Genomic DNA, 18560 nt, shown 5'->3' with positions numbered 1-18560 from the left:
CACCATGGATCACCCGAACCGCAGGCAATCAGACACTGGATATTAACCAGGGTCAATGAGCTGAGAAAACCCTTGGGGATGGGCAGATTATTACTCCTCACAGGTGTTATGACAGCTTTATATCAGTTGCAGACAATGTCATTGCTTGATTCGAAAGCCCTGTCTCCACATCACTACAGTACAAACAAACAAATCTGTCCTTATCTCTACCATCAACCCAAACAGCCAGTGAGTGCCATGGTAACCCCAAGCAAATCAGTGATTCTTGAGATTAGGGACAAAACATGTCCGCCAGATAAAACAAGGTTTGGGGGGTAAAAATATGAACAATATTAATTTGAAAAACTACTCAAAATCTTAATCAGGACAAGGGTTGCATAACAAGGCATGATTTCATGTTGCCTCATAAATAGTTTTTGTTCTAAATGATATAGAATGTAGTCAATGCCTGGAAAACCCCATGTCCAGAAGCAGATTTCCTCATTTCAACATACCGTAAAAATATCTAAAAGTAATGCCAAATGTATCATAATGATTATAATGTATATATTTAAGTGAATAATTTCATCAGTATCAAAAGTTAGAAATTGTATATGTTTTAAATGTACTCTTGTGTCAGTTGAACTTGTGTCCAGAGTTTTGGTCAACACCGTCAGACTTTTTTTTTATAATGAAAAAATCAGGAATAATTGTGGGCAGCTAAAACACAGAAGACCCCTTTAGCACTTCCTAGTTCTTCCTCATGTCATGATACCTTTCTAGCTCTGGTGGTAAGTTTTTCATATCTCGTGTATTTAATATCCATCTATTAACACCTGGCATGTCACAACTATAATGTGTAATGTAAACTCTGAAATGAGCAAAATACAACATTTGTGAAACATGTTCTGTAATTAAGGCTTAATTTTAAGAAGATTATGGAAGTCACAGGCAACAGATATGCTTAAAAACTAATTCTTGTATAAAATACATGTGATATAAGAGGAAAATATAGCATTTTGTCAACTCCGTCAGATGTCAACACCATCAGAATGTGTGTCAACACCATCAGAATTTGTGTCAATACCATCAGTGTTCTGTACATTTGTTTAAATCTGCTTTCACTTTGACATTAAAGAGGGTTTTTTTGTAAATTATTGTAAAAGGGACAAATTAAATTGATCAAGATTTCATTTATAAAAGCAGTAAATGGGGAAATATCCAAGGGGGTTAATACTTTTTATAGGCACTGTATATCCGCCAAGGTAATGGATGGATGGTGAAGAGGAACATGTGAGTCGTCTGTTACCTATTCTTGGTATTTGTGAGGGTTCAATAGTCATTTTGAATGTAAAATGTCTCTCCATTGATACCTTGTCAACTCCGTCAGATGGACTTTACATTGTTTTTTTGTTTGTTTTTTTAAAGAATAGCTGATCTGTTCCCTCAAGGATATTTGTCCATTAAACCAATACATTTTCAAAGTTCATGTGTAATTTTTATGCTTCTAAATATCACTGTTCATTATGAAGGTTAAAAACAAAACTTTAAAACCTGTACAACCATAACGGTATGCATTAAACACTGACTTTTCTGACTTTAAAAATGTGATATAATTAATTTCAAAACCTGTGTGCATTGTTAAGAGAATCAAGAGACTGATAAGTCAAACTATTTGTGGGAAGTTTTTCAAAAAATAATTTTATTGACATTTCTATGTGTCTGATGGTGTTCATCGAGTGCGGGTCCAGCAAACATGTAATTTATTTAAAAAAATGTACAACTTGGAGGTTTTACCAAAACATGGTTAGATAGCCAAAGCTACATTTAACAAAGAGGTGTTAATAGCTTTTGAAAATCTTCAAAATATTCTTTTAGAAAATGTAAACCTGTTTTGTCCCTAATCTTATTCAAAACAGATGAAATAGACAAAATTGGAAAAAAATTTGAAATACTTTTTTGCTTTGTTTTTATATACATACAGTTCATGCGAGAAGCTTCACCTTTGTTTGTACTTATTTAAGGTGCACATAGTTTTAGAGTGGAAATTAACTGTCTGGGAAAATGACATTCAACACGTTTTAATGTGGCTGTGTAAAGATCTCAATTAAGATACGCCTGGATGAAGTGGACCTTGGCAAAGTGCTGAGCAGGCCCGGTGTCAGCCTGCTGATTGAAGATGATTAAAGTGGCCTAGAACAGAGCTTCGGGTGGAAACTCCACAAACTGGCCCCATGGAAATGTGGACAACACTGTACTGTGTGTGTGTGTGTGTATCAGACCCTTTACCTCACAAGGCTCACCATGTCAAGGACAAGAGTCACTGCCTGTTACCCATCCACCATTAGTATTTCCTTTACCTTTAACCTCATGAATTGGCATTTCTCAGAACTCATTTTTATATGTGAATATTTAAGCTTTATAAAGCCCCCGCAGATACACACTCTTTACAAGTCATTAAGGTGGGAATCAATATTAAGACTGTGTTGAATGAAGTCTTTATTCCTATGCTGTTCCCTTATGGCCTTTGGCAGTGAGAACAGATCACCATGGTTTTCACTAATGATGCTGGCCCTTTGCACTTTATGTGTACTTACTTACCTGTCTTCTCTTATTGGCTGTCTCTCATTTACCATTGTGAGGTGGGGAATGTGTCTCTTGAGATGATAGTGGTGGTTTCAGTATACTGACTTGATCTACATGAGTTGCAGCAGGTTCAGTATAACAACTTCACAGCTGAAGTTTCGAACTGTGAAGAATGCCTTCTGAGATTCATTAGCATTTGTAAGCTCCCGGTCCTAACCAGGGAAACCAAATTAGTGAATCATGTCTGTACTGTTCAGGTGCCTTGCCATCCCCATTGCATTAAAAATCGGTAAAGCTGTCTGCTCTGAGGTGGGAGATAAGGCCTTCAAACTGGCTCAATAACAATTTTCAGGCAGAAGTATTAGAGTTGACTCAACACAGAACACAGAGTTTTGATAGAATGTATCAGCAGGGCTGCCAACTTTTCAAAAAACCTTGGAGTGAGATTTGGTGGGGCCAACCAAAATTTTGCCACATACACAGCTCATTCAGCCTCATTAGTGTTCAAAACAAAATGAATACCATTTACAGTACATCAGTGTTTCTCATAGGGACCTAGGTCCCAGAGTGAAATTAACATTGGGGTACCAAAGTGAAAGGTGACCAAAGGTATAAAGTAAGTCTGTATATGTATACTCTTTTGATCCTGTGAGGGAAATCTGGTCTCTGCATTTATCCCAATCTGTGAATTAGTGAAACACACAGTGAGGTGAAGCACACACTAATCCCGACACAGTGAGCTGCCTGCTACGGCGGCACTCGGGGAGCACTGAGGGGTTAGGTGCCTTGCTCAAGGGTACTTCAGCCGTTTCTACTGGTCGGGGATCGAACCGGCAACCCTCTGGTTGCAAGGCTGAAGCCCTAACCAGTAGACCACAACTGCCCCTACTAGGACCTCTGCAAATATTTATTCATATCTGTGTAAGTGGGATTGTTTAGAATCTGGCAATATAAGAACCATAATGGTGGGATACTCTATCTAAGCACTTTACAAAAACTGCATGTACTGACATAAATAGTTTACATGAGAATACATTATAATTTTGGCCCAAAGAAGGAGAGCATTTACAAATTTGTTGCAATTTCAAAACTGGATTACTGGGGAAGCGCTTATTGAACAGAGGCATGCTTTATATCCTTGTATCCTGTAAGGCCTGCTGTTTATTGTGATGTTTGCCGAGTGAAGAGTTTGTGTGTTATATGAATAGAAATGATTACAGTTTTTCTCAATCGCTCTAATGTTTGTGTCAACTCTGACATCATGTTTTCAAAACAATTACAGTTTTTTTTTTATTGCTTTGACCTGCTTTAAGAAACTGGGATCCACTTGGTCTTCATGAATACTTTCTTTGCACAGCAGAGGCCATCTCTTGCGAATGTGTTCACACATTTTCATTGGGTTCACACATTTTTCACACCTTTTTGCAAAACAGTTAACACAGATGTCATTCAAAAACCCCAAACTCTATTGGTTTTCCCGTGCTAAACAAAAGGAAAACATCTTTTCACAGGTGGTATAGATTTCTTGCATAAGTCTGAATCTCTGATACACCTGTGTGAAACTCCTTTTCACAATTCTTCAATCAGCAATCATTCATTATGCATGTGATATGCCATGTCTGTTCTTTGTTGCTATTTGCAAGTATGGATCTAATGCACATTTAGACAAAGTACAGTATTGCCTATTTGTTGAAGAAAACAGTACAAAAGGTGTTTACTATTTCGATGAAAAATGACAAGTTGTAGTTCAATGAAATTTGTCTTGCCTAGGTGTTTACTGTAGGTCTTACATGCCAATGACAGATACTGTACATCTTGGGAGGAATGAATAAACAGTGAATGAACAGTTTTTTCTGAGCTTTCAGCATTGTGAAATGAGTGTGTCCACCTTATCAAGAGCACCACAGTCAAGAAAGAAATATGCACATATTTTCACCTGTAGCCATAAACTATGTGAAATATGTATGTTCATTCCTATTTTTTTTTCAAAGAAACAACATTGGTTAGAAACATCAAGCAGCAGACCAAAAAGAGGTTTCTAATGTTATTTCTCACCATGTATTGTGAGTCAAAAAGTGAAAAAAAAAAACAGTGGTATTGTCAAAAGCTTTTTGATTTCATTCAAGTTCTCAAGCTGCTGTACTGCCAGACCAGCATGTTGGGTACACCTCTCAAGGTAATAACCAAAGTTTAAAATCCGAGAGGCTCATATGACAAAGAAAATAGAGCAGCCTGTTCCTAAAGCCTGTGCATTTTTGATGCAATCAGTTGGTCACCCCATTATGATGATTTTTCCCTTTGTTCAATTTTAAACGCAGAGAAAAGGAGGATGCTATGAATAATTTACTAACACATCATGTGTTTGTGTGCAAATTTGTGTGCGTGTGTGTGTGTGTGTGTGTGTGTGTGTGTGTGTGTGTGTGTGTGTGTGTGTGTGTGTGCTATAAGAGAGAGAAAGAGAGTGATAAAGATAGATGAAAGAAAGGGATAGAACAAGAGAGAGAGAGAAAAAGAGGGAGAGAACAAGAGAGAGAATGAGAGGGAGAGAACGATAGAGAGAGAGAACAATACAGAGAGAATGAGAGAGAGAGAGAGAGAGAGACAGAATAATAGAGATAGGGCAAGGAGATAAAGTTCAGGGGAAAACATAAAACTGATCAATACAATCAAATATTGCAGTGTATTACATACTGTAGCATGGTATGCTGAGTCAGGAAGCCCATTTGCAGTTTCCCCCGAGTGGATTAGAACCGGAATCCCTGGTCCTCTCAACACAGCCCTGAGAAGCATGTACGGGTGTAGATGAAATCTCACAGTCAACTCCATTTGGATTTAATTTGCATTCCTCCATACTAAAAAGACCCACAGTGAGATAGTGCTTTTATGTAATCTGTTATCTATTTGATACGATTACGAAGCCAGGACTGGCTTGCATTCTTTCAAAGTTCTGCTATATTTAGAGGTATCATTTGATACTGTAGAGAGGGTGAGAAAAAACACATTATACACATTATGAACAAGTAATTATACTGGGAAATATAGTATATGTGTAGGGCCATAATGTCAAACAAAAAAATTAATCTCCACAAACAAAAATATCCTATTTTTTCTCACTGAGATAATATACTTATAATGACAAAAATGTACTTAGAAAAATATATAGAAAATAAAAGTTATATACATATTCCCTGATACGAAGGAAGCCAATGATAGTGTGCAGATTTTGCGACATTTTTCTCCCTGATTACAGTTTTTCTCCATTGCTTTAACCTGCTTAAGGAAACTGGGATCCACTTGGTCTTCGTGAACACTTTCTTTGCACAGCAGAAGTCATCTCTTGCGAATGTTTTCAAACATTTTCATTAGGTTCACACATTTTTCACACCCTTTTGCACAGATGTCATTCAAAAAACCCAAACTCTGGTTTCCCCGTGCTACACAAAAGGAAAACATCTTTTCACAGGTGGTATAGATTCCTTGCATAAGTCTGAATCTCTGATACACTCTCTGAAACTCCTTCGCACAATTCTTCAATCAGCAATCATTCATTATGCATATGAGATGCCATGTCTGTTCTTTGTTGCTATTTGCAAGTATGGATCTAATGCACATTTAGACAAAGTACTGCATTGCCTGAAGAAAACAGTACAGAAGGTGTTTACTGTAGGTCTATTTCAATGAAAAATGACAAGTTGTAGTTCAATGAAATTTTGCCTAGGTTTTTACTGTAGGTCGTACATGACAGTTACATCTTGGGAGGAATTACAGTTTTTCTCAGTCGCTTTGGTGCTTTTCTCACATCACTATTAACATTTGCACAGCAGTTAGTGCAATTCTCAAAACAATTAGTGCAAACTGCAAAACCTAGTGGATGACCTGCAAAAGCACGTCACTTGCTCAAAATGGATAGTCCATTCCTCAAAAGCAGGTATTCATGTCAATGAAACTGTCAGTGTCATCAAAATGAGAAGTCTTGACACCATCGTTTATGAACAAGATAGTCAAATGGCTTTGTCATGTTTTCATTATGACAGTTCTCTCAGTGTTTTCCAATGCAAAAAAAGGTCAGAACTCGGTGACACTACCTGAACATGCTCAAGACAGCACTATACAGTACTTGTACAGCCATTTGAAAACTACAGTAAAGTTACACATTGCTGTAGTTAGGTAAGTAAGTGAGTACAAGACACTGAATACGTACATTTTTACTGTATGCTCTTTGCAATTCCACAGCATTGTGACAGAATTTGATAACTAGTTCAACAATTTTGTATGTAATGACTCAAGCAATGAAATGAAGACTATTAGTTTTATTGGGAACGACTATTCAGCATTCTTAAGTATAGTTCATTTTGACTGACATGACATAAGCAAAGGATAATGTTAAAAAACAGCAGAGAATTGTATGAAAGCAACTGATACATGTCCAAAAGTATTTGCAATTTGTTCAGAGGAAGGAGAAATTGCTACTATGATGTGCACAAATGACTAAATGTTGTGGAGGTTGAACTAATAGTTATGAGAATTTTCATTCTGATCTGAAAAAAGCACCAAAGCGACTGAGAAAAACTGTAATCAATAATTTTTTATTCAGTACATTTTGTCTTTTCACAGTTTTTTCTGATACCAGAAAAATGAGAAAGACATGGAACAGACATAGCAAAAATGCTCATTTTGAGAACTAGATTTTGCATTTTGTTGTCCAGTGTGTAATGCCTGATTGAAATCACACAGTGATTTGACAACAGGATGTGTTGTTTGAAGGCAAGATTTGCTTTTGCAGCATGTTTTAAGTGCTTTAAGAGAGTAACAGCCTTTTGCAAGCAAAATGTGTCATTTTGGACAGAGTGCTTTTGTTCAGACACGGGTGTTAACTGTTTTGAAAATGTGATGTCAGAGTTGGCACAAGCATCAAAAAGATCAAGAAAAACTGTAATGATGTGCAATTATCATTGCTCCTCAGCTAATGCCATAAGTGGACACCTTGTGCAAAGCATTTTAAACATTTCCACAGCCTGTGATTAGCAAGGTGCTCAATCACAAACGCCTGACCCCACTGTGCAACTGTGTCGCCTCTGGTCAACAGCAGGGGACCCAGCCAATAAGAAAATTAGTACATGATTATGGCAGTTAGCATGAGAAAGCAAATGCTGTGGTTTGTTGTGTGGAACAGTCCGCTGCCAAGTGCGGATGGGTGTCAGCATGAAGGCACGGCATCCTTGGGCAATAAAACAGCTCAAGAACAGAATGGAGGCGCCAGAGGATTTGCACATGTTTTTTTCTTGATACTGGCAATGGGACAGGTGCTGGTAGGGGCAGTTGTAAACAGGGATGTAGTGGAGGCTAAACGCAAGTAAACACAGTTTATCTACCTCTGAAATTCCAGAAATAGAGTACAGTATATCCACCTCTTATTAGAGTTTATCCACCTCAAAAAAGAGCTTATTCACCAATTGCAACTTTTAACATTCAAAAATCACACTGTATTATCCACATTCACAATATGTACACTCATCAACCCTCTAGGAACCATTTACAGTAATACAACTGGTATTTGTATAAACATTGGACAATAACCTCCACCATCATCAAGCATGTTCTGAATGCCTTTTTTAAAAAGCCAAAACCGCATGGCACAGTCCACCTCACCATGATCACAGAATTCATAGTTTACCCACCTGTTATTTTAGCACCACACCCCTGGTTGTAAACATTAGCAAGATTTTTTCTGTCAATTTGATCATGTGTTAATGAAATAATAAGTATAAGTATGTATACTCTTTTGATCCCGTGAGGGAAATTTGGTCTCTGCATTTATCCCAATTCGTGAATTAGTGAAACACACTGCACACAGTGAACACACAGTGAGGTAAAGTACACACTAATCCCGGCGCAGTGAGCTGCCTGCAACAACAGCGGCGCTCGGGGAGCAGTGAGGGGTTAGGTGCCTTGCTCAAGGGCACTTTAGCAGTGGCCTACTGGTCGGGGTTTGAACTGGCAACCCTCCGCTTACAAGTCCGAAGTGCTAACCAGTAGGCCACGGCTGCCTACATGCTTACTTTGGTGGGTTGGCTGGTTGGTAGTTGGCCTACAGTACACCATTTATTAAAGTAATGCAATGATTAACTTGGGGCATTGTAAATTCTTAAATCTTTCCTTGGTCCCTTGAAGATGTTTCTTATGCAAAGGAAGCTGCAGAGCTAAATGTAACTGTAAGGTCTGAAACTGCAATGACGGAGGTAGTTCTGCCACTGCTGGAAGGCAGGAGAAATTTTGATGTGTTTAATCATCCATAAATTTCAGAATACATGAAGGAAAAATCTGCTATTGCCAGGCGAGATAGATCACTGGTCATGTAATTATAGACTAAAACAGAATAATACAATAGAAGGTTAATTCTTAAATACTTTATTGCATTCATTTATACATGTACTGTATTAATCATCCATCATCAGATCAAATCACACCACACTGCCCTGCCATCATAGCTAATGTAAAATGCAAAATGTATGTGATAGAAATGTGATTCATTGTTACCAGCAATGGTGCCATGCAGGTGACTAACTGTGTACACACGTCAGTCACATTGTCATAAGAGTAAATCTAATCCCCAAGAACAGTGGATTTGCGCCATTTCTGCCCCAACATTTTGACGTTGTGATAGACAGAGGAAATGCTCTGCTGCTCCTTAATGGGATTTATACAAAAGGCCAAGAGCTGCTGAAGGACAAAGAAACCACTGACATTTCTGTCCTTTTTGTTTGATCAATAGCACTAGAGAGAACGTGAAGCTGCCCCAGAGGCTAAATGTTAGAACCCCACAAGATGTCTTCTCCTCAACACTCACAGTGTTGAAAACAGCTCCTCCAGAACTTATGCTAATTCAGCCTGTTCCTCCTGACTATACACTACTTTTAATGTTTTGATCTTCACCAAAGGCATTAGAGATATTCGTTTAAAAGTCTCATTTGAGGTAGGCATGAAATCAGAAATGTTAAACCGTCCTTGAAAATTCTATTCTCCTTGTTTCAATAGTCTTACATTCCATACAAATGTAACATCTCTGTCATTCATTTGTCTGATATCGGAGGCAAAGTCTTTTGCATAGTGAATTGAATCAGTAATTGCAGTGACAAATATTATGAGTAATATGCCATGGTTACAAGCCTCCTGTTCAGTTGGCTCCCAATACAACATCAGCAAATGATTACAATGCTTCTCAATCTAAGACCCGCGCTGATTTACAATTAACATGATGTAGGCCTTTTTGCCAGTTTTAGTTAGTCAATGTCAACGGCATTTACAAGCAGTACTTTGGAGCGACTGTTGACAGAATGAGTGTGCATAAGGATGACTGTTCTCATGCTGCTTTGTGTAAGGCAAATAGTGGACGAAAACTGAAAAATTAAAGAGGTTCACCAACCAACGTTTGAGGCTATTCAACCAAATGACAAGTGTCGTGATATATCATAAAATAGTGATTTATTTGTGGTCCCTGAAGTCTACCTCTAGGATCTCTGTCCATGCATAAATGACATGTTCACTGATTGACTAATTTCTTTACAAGTAAAATGGCTGCACTCCTTACTTTGTGTATGAGCATGTTTTGAACTGTGCAGAATACTTGTGAAGACAGTCTCAACACCAGTGCCATCCAGCCCACAACATATTATAATTTGGCCATGGGGTCTACAAATGCTCACATGATAAACCACTTCCACGAGCAGGAACTGGCACAATTACACAAATGGCATTTAAGATCCGGAGACTTTTGTCATTTCATCACCATTTAGCAGCAAAATCTAATTCAGGAACACGAGCAAAAAGCTCCCACATCGACTTTTCAAACACCGTCCCATTAAATAAAAAAATAAAAAAACAGTGGTTTCAGTGCAACCTGCTGAATAACAGATCGAGAGATACTCATTCTTTCCATTGCCTAAGCTTCACTTAACACACATTAGAGACTCTATGCTCCTGTTTGAAGAGGATTTCTCATCAGTATCCTCAGACAGCAGACAGTTAAACCGTGATAATGTTCCCAGAGAGGTAGCGTGGAGATGCCACTGAGTCATGCTCTGGCATAATGCTCCCTTTATCCTTGGGTCCCAGCTTTGTGCCTTTGAGATTTATCTAGTTCAGATAGAAACAGAATGACTTTGACTTGACACTAATGAACCTCCCACAAGGGAATGATGTGACTTGTATTTTGGCAGCACTAGCATGGTCATTTCTGAACTCCAACCTTTCATGAAGATTCTCTTCACAATGGCTATGCATGTGGTAGTAAGGAAAACATTTTACCCGGAATTTCCACCCATTTCAAATTGTGTCCTAGCCTGACGAGCCAGACCCACATCAAGATGTACTGTAGGGTCTGGGGACTCACCGTTCGCAGTGCTCAGTCCGAGGGGTGGGCTAATCGGTTGTCTTTCAAATTCCCTCTGCACGCAATAGGACAGCGCTACAACTCATGAGTCCCATGCGTATTCCCACCAGCGGAGCTATCGTAATACCCCCAATTATCACCATATTATCGGAAATTCTAAAACAACAATATTTTTTAACACTTCAAAATAACATTTGCTAAATGAACCTTACATTTTTTAGTAGCCATAGGTGTGTAGATTTGAACAAAATCTGGTTTGGTTCTTAACGGGAGCATTTACTGCCTGAAATATCCAATTTTGTTTACCTCTTCATCCCTGTCCTGTTGTTTTTGCTGTGTAAATATATTGCCACATGTAACATCACTGCCTTTGCAGAAAGAATAATTAGTACAGGCCAGGCCTGCAGCTGCTCAGCTGCACTTTCCAGATACATGTATACACAGTTTTAACCCAGCTTTGCAGTTACAGCTGATAATATCTAACAAATCAGGAGGAGCAACAGGACAGGACAGAATCAAGGGTGGGCAAGTTCCTCTCCTTTCTTCATACCTGTCTTCTAACTCTCTCCAAACGCGGTTATATCCACAGCCAGTGGATCAGGACGGTCTGCTGCTTTCCAAAGCAGCACCTGTAGATGGGTACGTTTTCCATGGAGGAGCAAGACCTCACCGCCAGGGATGAATTACTGCACGGGCCTACCGGGCCAGGCCCAGGGGCCCAAGGGGTCAGGGGACCCTGAAGCCCAAGCCTTTGCATGAAATCATTGCCTCAATATCAACACATCAGGATGTAGGCTGTGAATCTGATTGAATTTAGTATTGGCCATCCCCAAAATGCACCAGAATGCAGGAAATCACATCAAACAAATTAAAACATTTCTGAGGAAGGCCCGAAAGTTCATAATCCGTCAATGCTCACCGCTAGGTGGAGGCCCAAGCAAAAGGATCCGAAGAGAACCCTTGTAAGGGGTACTGAAAAGCTTACAGAGGCCTTCAGACCATGAGCCCCTGCCCCCCGCCGGAGAGCTTTAGGCTGGAGTTGGCGGTGGCCCTGGCTGCAGAGCAGAGGTGGAGCGGCAAGGAGGTGGTGCCTTGAGGACGGACGGTTGGCGGAGCCTGTTCGAGTCGGCCTTTTCGCCGGTGCTCTTTAGAAAAATAAGGGGGAAAAAAAGTTTGTTGTGTGAAATCCGATGGCACGAGCCAGAGAGAAGGTCTAGGCCTTGGCGCGATCATGGCGGTGTGGAGCGGCCGGAACAGCGGAGGACAGCTCTGCGACAAGGCAGCAGAGGAGGGACGCCAACGTCGGTAGCTGTAGCCTGATTGCGCAGCGTGGTCCGGCTGCGATGGAACTGGAGTCTGCTGCCCCGACTGGCGAGACGACGGAGTGGAGCATCGGAGGTGCAGTGCCAGTTACGGTGCTCAGCGCCGGGGAGTCTGTGGCAGTGGAGGCTAGGCCCCGCCAGGTGTTGGAGGAACGTTGCAGTGGAGGCTAGGCCCCGCCAGGTGTTGGAGGAACGTTGCGGTGGTGCACACTGCGAAAGTGCGACCTGAGGGCGTTCTCTGAAGGGAGCTGGGGACGAGAGGCGACAGACCAGGTGACTGCTAGCACACCCCGTATTGGGCCGCTGGTGGTTGTGGTGCCCCAGGGTGTGTAGGGCTCTTGCGGTGTGTGCACCCCACCTGCTGTGTGGCAGTGCCAGAGACTAATTGCTGGACTGAATGTGGGAACGCCCGCGCCGAGGATGGCAATGGCTTGCTGGGGGGCTGTGCAACGCCAGCGTGCTGGACTGTGCTTGAGATTCCCACTATGTTTCGCGCTGGGGATTCTGGGAGAACTGAATGATCATCTCAATACCAATGTTTCCCAAAAGGCTTGTCCCAAGGAGAACAGTATTACCTTAAACACACATGAGGAAACTGAACAGTCCAATCAGTAGACTAGGATAAGCTAGCCAACTATGCTACTTTGTTTACAATATTTCCAGGCTTCAACCAAACAGCTGAATGTGGTAGAGTTGTAATAGAAATAGTAGGCCTAAGCTATAGGCTGATCTGCATAAAGTGTGCTGTCATAAATATCAGACATTCAGTATTCTCTCTTTTTATATCAGGATATAAAATAATACAGATATATTACATTGTAATCCTCTGGTATTCTAAGGTAGGCTATTGAAATGTCTAGCCCCCCCCACCAAAAAAAGAAAAATCGAGGTTCATATCAAACCGTGGGTCAAAAAACGTGATACGAATCGAATTGTTAGGTTGGTGTATCGTTACAGACCTACTGTATATCGCTACAGCCCTATCCTCCAAAAATCTATCTAAAATCGAATCAAAAGTCTAAATTTTACCAAAAAACTTAGCAAAATCAGCTTAATGAGAGTAAAATGTGACCAAACCAAGTTTAAATAGTGATTTTGAATCTTGAAAATGTGAGATATGGACTCAGCATCTCCAGTAACCCCTAAAAACATACTAACATTGTCCATTTTGGCCAAGCAGCTCTTATAATATGATCAATATAGGCTAATTTATGCTAATTACCTCAATTACACAAATTGCCCAACATATGCAAATTAGCATTCGGCAGTTTCTGCATGCTGGGAACCCATACTATATATTTCCGTGATAAAACTTTGGTGTACTCAACATTTCCGGGTCCACAATGGGGCTCTATGGGCTGTCCACCGGACTAACTCCTAAATCGCACTAAAATATTTTAGCTAGGAGTTTTCTCTTAAAAGTTATTCACAAAGCCTTTCAGACCTACTCTTCGTTGCTATGGATGACGTCATCATTACTCATGCACGAGCTTGACTGAAGTGACCACCTTGATTGGCTGATGATTGTAACGCGGGAATGATTCCAAACACAACCCTTACGATGATGATTGACAGGTGACAGGTCTGAGAATGCACGCGCTACACAAGTAGTGCGAAGGATTGAAGCAGTGTTGGGAAAGTTACTGAAAATTAGTAATTAGTTACAGTTACTAGTTACTTCTTTCAAAAGTAATTGAATTACCTTACCAATTACTGTATATCAAAAGTAGTTACTAGAGAAAGTAACTTTTGAGTTACTTTTAAGTCTGCTTTTAAAATGTCAATATGAACAGTACTGAAGTCACACACACAATAAACCTAATTTTTAGACCTATTTATTGTAGTTTCAACGGGCCTTCAAATCAATAGCCTTGTGCATGAGTTCTCAAACTTTTTCCGACCACAAAACATTCTACAATGCATGAAGGCTTCCCTGACCTTGTTTTGTGCCACCCTCACCATCTAGGTGGTTTGATAGATATGCACAGCACACTGCCTACTGCTTGCCTTCTACTACTACTAGTATGCATGGTGGTGCACTGACACTGAATTCTGCAATATAGTAAGTTATTATTATCATTATTATTGCAATCCTATAGGCTACATGGAATGAGTTCAATGGGATGTAATGTGAAACAATGTTAAATGGCTTATTTTCAAAGCAGGAATTGTCTGCTCACACACACATACAACCTTAGGTTATCCTCATCCTGCTTTGAACACAGTTGTATTGTATAGCATTTTAAGCACCACCAGTTTGGGAAAAGCCTGCGCTTCACAAGTGCTGACCTACCGAAATAAGTTCTAATGCGTATCCGAGGGTTTGGGGTTGTCGCGCACTATGCAGAAGGTTACTCTTCGGCTGATAAGGTGTTCCAGAGAGAAGTTGCATGTTCTGTCGCAGACAAATGAATCCATATCACCACGGACGTCAATTCCGATGTAAACATACTGTGCAAATAACTCAAGTCGCTGTATATGTACGGTAGGCTATTTGGAGGTTTCTTTATCTGGTAAGTGAAATCTGCATTTTCCTCTCGAGTTAAACGTGTGCTTGCTTGTGCCAAGGCTATATATAGGCTACTGTATGTAGGCCTATTGGTGTTGTGGCGTGGCTATGTTGTAAGAATGAGAAATTGATATAAGGAGGCTTTTGCGCAATAGGCGAAAAAGAGCAGAGATGAAATAAACAACAATGCGCTTTTACTGTAGTGGAGCTTACGAGATGGAAACGAAAGGGAAAAGGCTTAAAGATGCCCATTTAAATTGTAGCCTAATGCACTCGTGTGTTTTTTAGCATAAATACGAAATAAGGAGGAATGTGAGGAGGCTCCTATTAACTGTAAAGAATGCATCTGCAGCAAATGTGCATCTGTCATCTTGTCTGCAGTCCTTCATTCGAGATCAACAAAGTAAGCAAATAACGAACTCCTTGAAATTTCAGTAATTGTAATTGCGTTACTTGATTTACAAAAACACTTCGTTACATGCTCGTTACCACTAAAAGTAGTGGAATTACAGTAACGCGTTACTTTGTAACGCATTACTCCCAACACTGGACGGAAGATGATAAATAACTGAATAAAAAGACCTAGCCTAAATGAATAAAGAGTAAGGCAAAACAAATAGCCTAGTAGCCTAATGAAACATAGGATTGTAGGCTAGGCTATCTTTGCCACATTATTATGACCACCGCTACACTGTAAAACCCAATGTTGCTTGTTTGTTTTCATAACTAATTTTTCCTTTTCAATACAACACAGATTTGTGCAAATAGTCATTTTAACTTAAAATAATCAATTGAAAACGTCTCAACTACATGGAAGTTCACTCAATGAAAAGCCATGTTATGTTAATAATAAATGTCAAGTTGAGTTGACTACTGCCAACTTGTGCAGCATCACGTGTAGCACGTTTTGCGTCTTGCGTCATCATGTAGTGGCTTACGCGCGTTCTTACGGTCGGTGCAGAGTGAAATGGATGGAAATTCGTGGAACAACACCACCAGAGACTGATACCCATCATCGTATTTTTACAAGGTGAGTGTAAATGTTAACTTGCAAGTAATATTTTACATGTTTTACGTTTTTTACTTGATGAAATTGTGTTGCCCCGTTTATTGAAAACGTAACAGCAAAACTTGCTGGCTGAAATTCACAGTATAGCTAGCAGCTAACAGCGTAGCAGACCGAGTTAGCTGCCCTAGACATTATTCGTCGAACGATTTCGAAAGGAGAAATCATTAAGCCCAGGGCAGGAGACCGTTTATTTAGTTTGTTTGCGGTTAGCTTTCTTTAGGACACGGCTAGCTAGCCCTGAAACATGACGCTCAGTGTACTTCAGAGTGGGTTAGCGGGACTCCTATTCGCCATGTGACATGCGTTTCAGCCACTTCACACGCTCAACCCTCAACCGATAGGGTCGCCTGCACTGTTGGCAAAGTTCACACTTCAGTTCAGTTCGTTCAAAAGAAAATTAACGAATTCACGTTCATATTTCACCAATTCAGTTTTGAACTAGTTCATGTTCAGTTCATTAACAGTTTTGTTTAGAAGCTGAGGAACTCTGGGAGTCAGTTCAAGTTCTTTAGTTAAAAATATATTAAGTTCAAAGTTAATAGAAAAATGAATTAGTTTATGCTCAACACTGGTCGCCTCCTAGTAGAAAGCATGGGGGTAATACAGTGCTATTTTGTTGTTTGCTTGAGGAAAATAACTGTGTTAAACAACAATTGCTAATATCTGCTGTCATGAAGACTTTAAAATTATAAATATCAGTGCTATTGAATCCCTCGGCTTGTTATTTGCTTCTTTTATGCCTACTAGATTGAAGCCGAGTTTGCTCGCCTCACCACTGTTGACCTGAAAGGCTGTCTCTTTGCTGGCCTTGACAAGTATCTGCAGAGGTTTATTGATCTCTACAGAGCCAAGTGTGGTGGAGCTGAAGAAGCTGTTGACAACACTGGATAGTGATGTAAGTAGGCTTGTGTGATATTTTAAACAATATGTTTTTCTGTTTAAACAAAAGTTATTATAGTAAATATTACTACATGGTGTTGGTTCAGTAACAGGGTTCTCCCAGTTCCTGTCTCTCTTTAATAAACAGCAAACGTATTTTCACACGGGTCAATGGTGTCATCCAACCAGGAAAAAAAACGCTTTATCAGTTTCAAATTTATAGTTTTCCAATTTTGTCTGCAGCTTTCTTTGTTTCATGACTTGCACTTGTTTATCCTGTATCTGTGTCTCTCTCTGGTTGGATGAAATGGGTATATTAGGAACATAGAGCTACAGTATTTAACACTTTCACACACATACACACACACACACTTTATTTACTGTTAAATACTCTGTTCTGATGCTATCTGATTGAAGCTGTTCCATTGATTGTGTATTGTCAATTGTTTTTAGTGTTCCAACCAATGGAAAAGGACCATCGTGCTGATGGGGCTCCCCCACTACCTCAAAGATGTTGCGTCCAACTTTTACAAGAAAGTTCAGGTATATTTTATATTTTGTCAATGCAGATTTTTTTTTATCAATATTGTGAAGTGTTGTGATCTTGCAGGTCAGCTATTTTCACTAGTTTGGGTTCCGGGGAGAATGTTTAGGAACCACTGGTGTCTTAATGCCGTTTTGGCCACAACAACAGAATCAATGAAGGTTTATTTTATCACATGTTTGTCCATTTTTTTTAGGCCACAGTTGCTGAGGAGGACATGACGAGAGGAATGACTGTGGGCATCCTCGTGGTGGCAGACGGGAATGATACTGTTGGTTTCGCTGTGGTCATTGAGGAAGAAATCATCCTTCCGTCGCTCAGTGATTTTCCAACGGCTGTGGCACTTCTGATGGGTCTGCTCTACGCACTAAACATTGACTACCCCAAAGACACAAGGTACACATTTGAAGTCATTCAGAAGGTGCTCATGGACATTGGTGGAGGCCATTGCACTGCGTTGGTTCATGGCTTGAGAAACAGACTCTTGAGGAAAACCATGTAAGCTTAAAGCAGAGTTTAAGCTTTGCCCAAATGTGAACAAAATGTGAACTTGATTGAGAAATGGACTCTTGTTATTTTTGTTAGACGTCTTATAGATTGTGTACTGTTTGGGGGACACAGTAACACACACGGTATGGATTTATTTGGGGGACACAGTGACACACACGGTATGGATTTATTTGGGGGACACAGTAACACACACGGTGTGGATTTATTTGGGGGACACAGTAACACACTCGGTGTGTTTATTTTGGGGACACGGTAACACACTCTTGTGTATTAATTTTGAAGGACAGTAAAACACACAGTATGGATTTATTTGGGGGAAGGTAACACGAACTGGGGTTTTATCCACAGTGTGTATGTGATCAATCTTGTTATTTGTGATGCACTTTTTTATTCTTTGGTTAATTGCTCTATTATTTGTAACTGGCTGCACATTGTTTAATGCCAAAACATTTGTCATCAAAATGTAAAATGTTGCCTTAAATTTCTATAACTTACAATGCAAGATACATTTTAGTATTGGTGATTGCCTAAATAGGATGCATTAAATAATGGATAACACCTAGTGAGATGGTACAAATGTTCCATTTTGATGCCATCATGTGTTGGTACTGTTTTAAAGGAGTAGCTCACTCAAAAAATGACTTCTTTTCTATCACTTACACACCTCATGAAGCCTTCAATTCATTTATTTTTTATTTTTGTTGCATTCCTAATTGAGACAATGTGAGTCTTCACTCTTGAATCAAATTATTGGCTCAATAATGCAAAAACAA

The 18560-nt window shown here is 39.8% G+C and overlaps 1 long non-coding RNA gene across 1 annotated transcript; it reads left to right on the top strand.

The window, feature by feature from the left end:
* The first annotated feature begins 16618 nt into the window (after positions 1–16618).
* Positions 16619–17631, top strand: LOC143141922 (uncharacterized). The gene is made up of 3 exons (XR_012990831.1): positions 16619–16749; positions 17187–17276; positions 17474–17631. It is a non-coding gene; the product is annotated as an uncharacterized LOC143141922 (long non-coding RNA).
* The last annotated feature ends 929 nt before the right edge of the window (positions 17632–18560 follow it).

The sequence above is a fragment of the Alosa pseudoharengus genome, unplaced genomic scaffold (genome assembly GCF_046254945.1).
Source record: "Alosa pseudoharengus isolate Yale_2024_CS ecotype anadromous, Long Island Sound unplaced genomic scaffold, YU_APseudo_1.1 YU_APseudo_1.1_scf_24, whole genome shotgun sequence".
NCBI classification, from domain to species: Eukaryota; Metazoa; Chordata; class Actinopteri; order Clupeiformes; family Clupeidae; genus Alosa; species Alosa pseudoharengus.
This window is presented reverse-complemented; position numbering and strand designations above follow the sequence as displayed.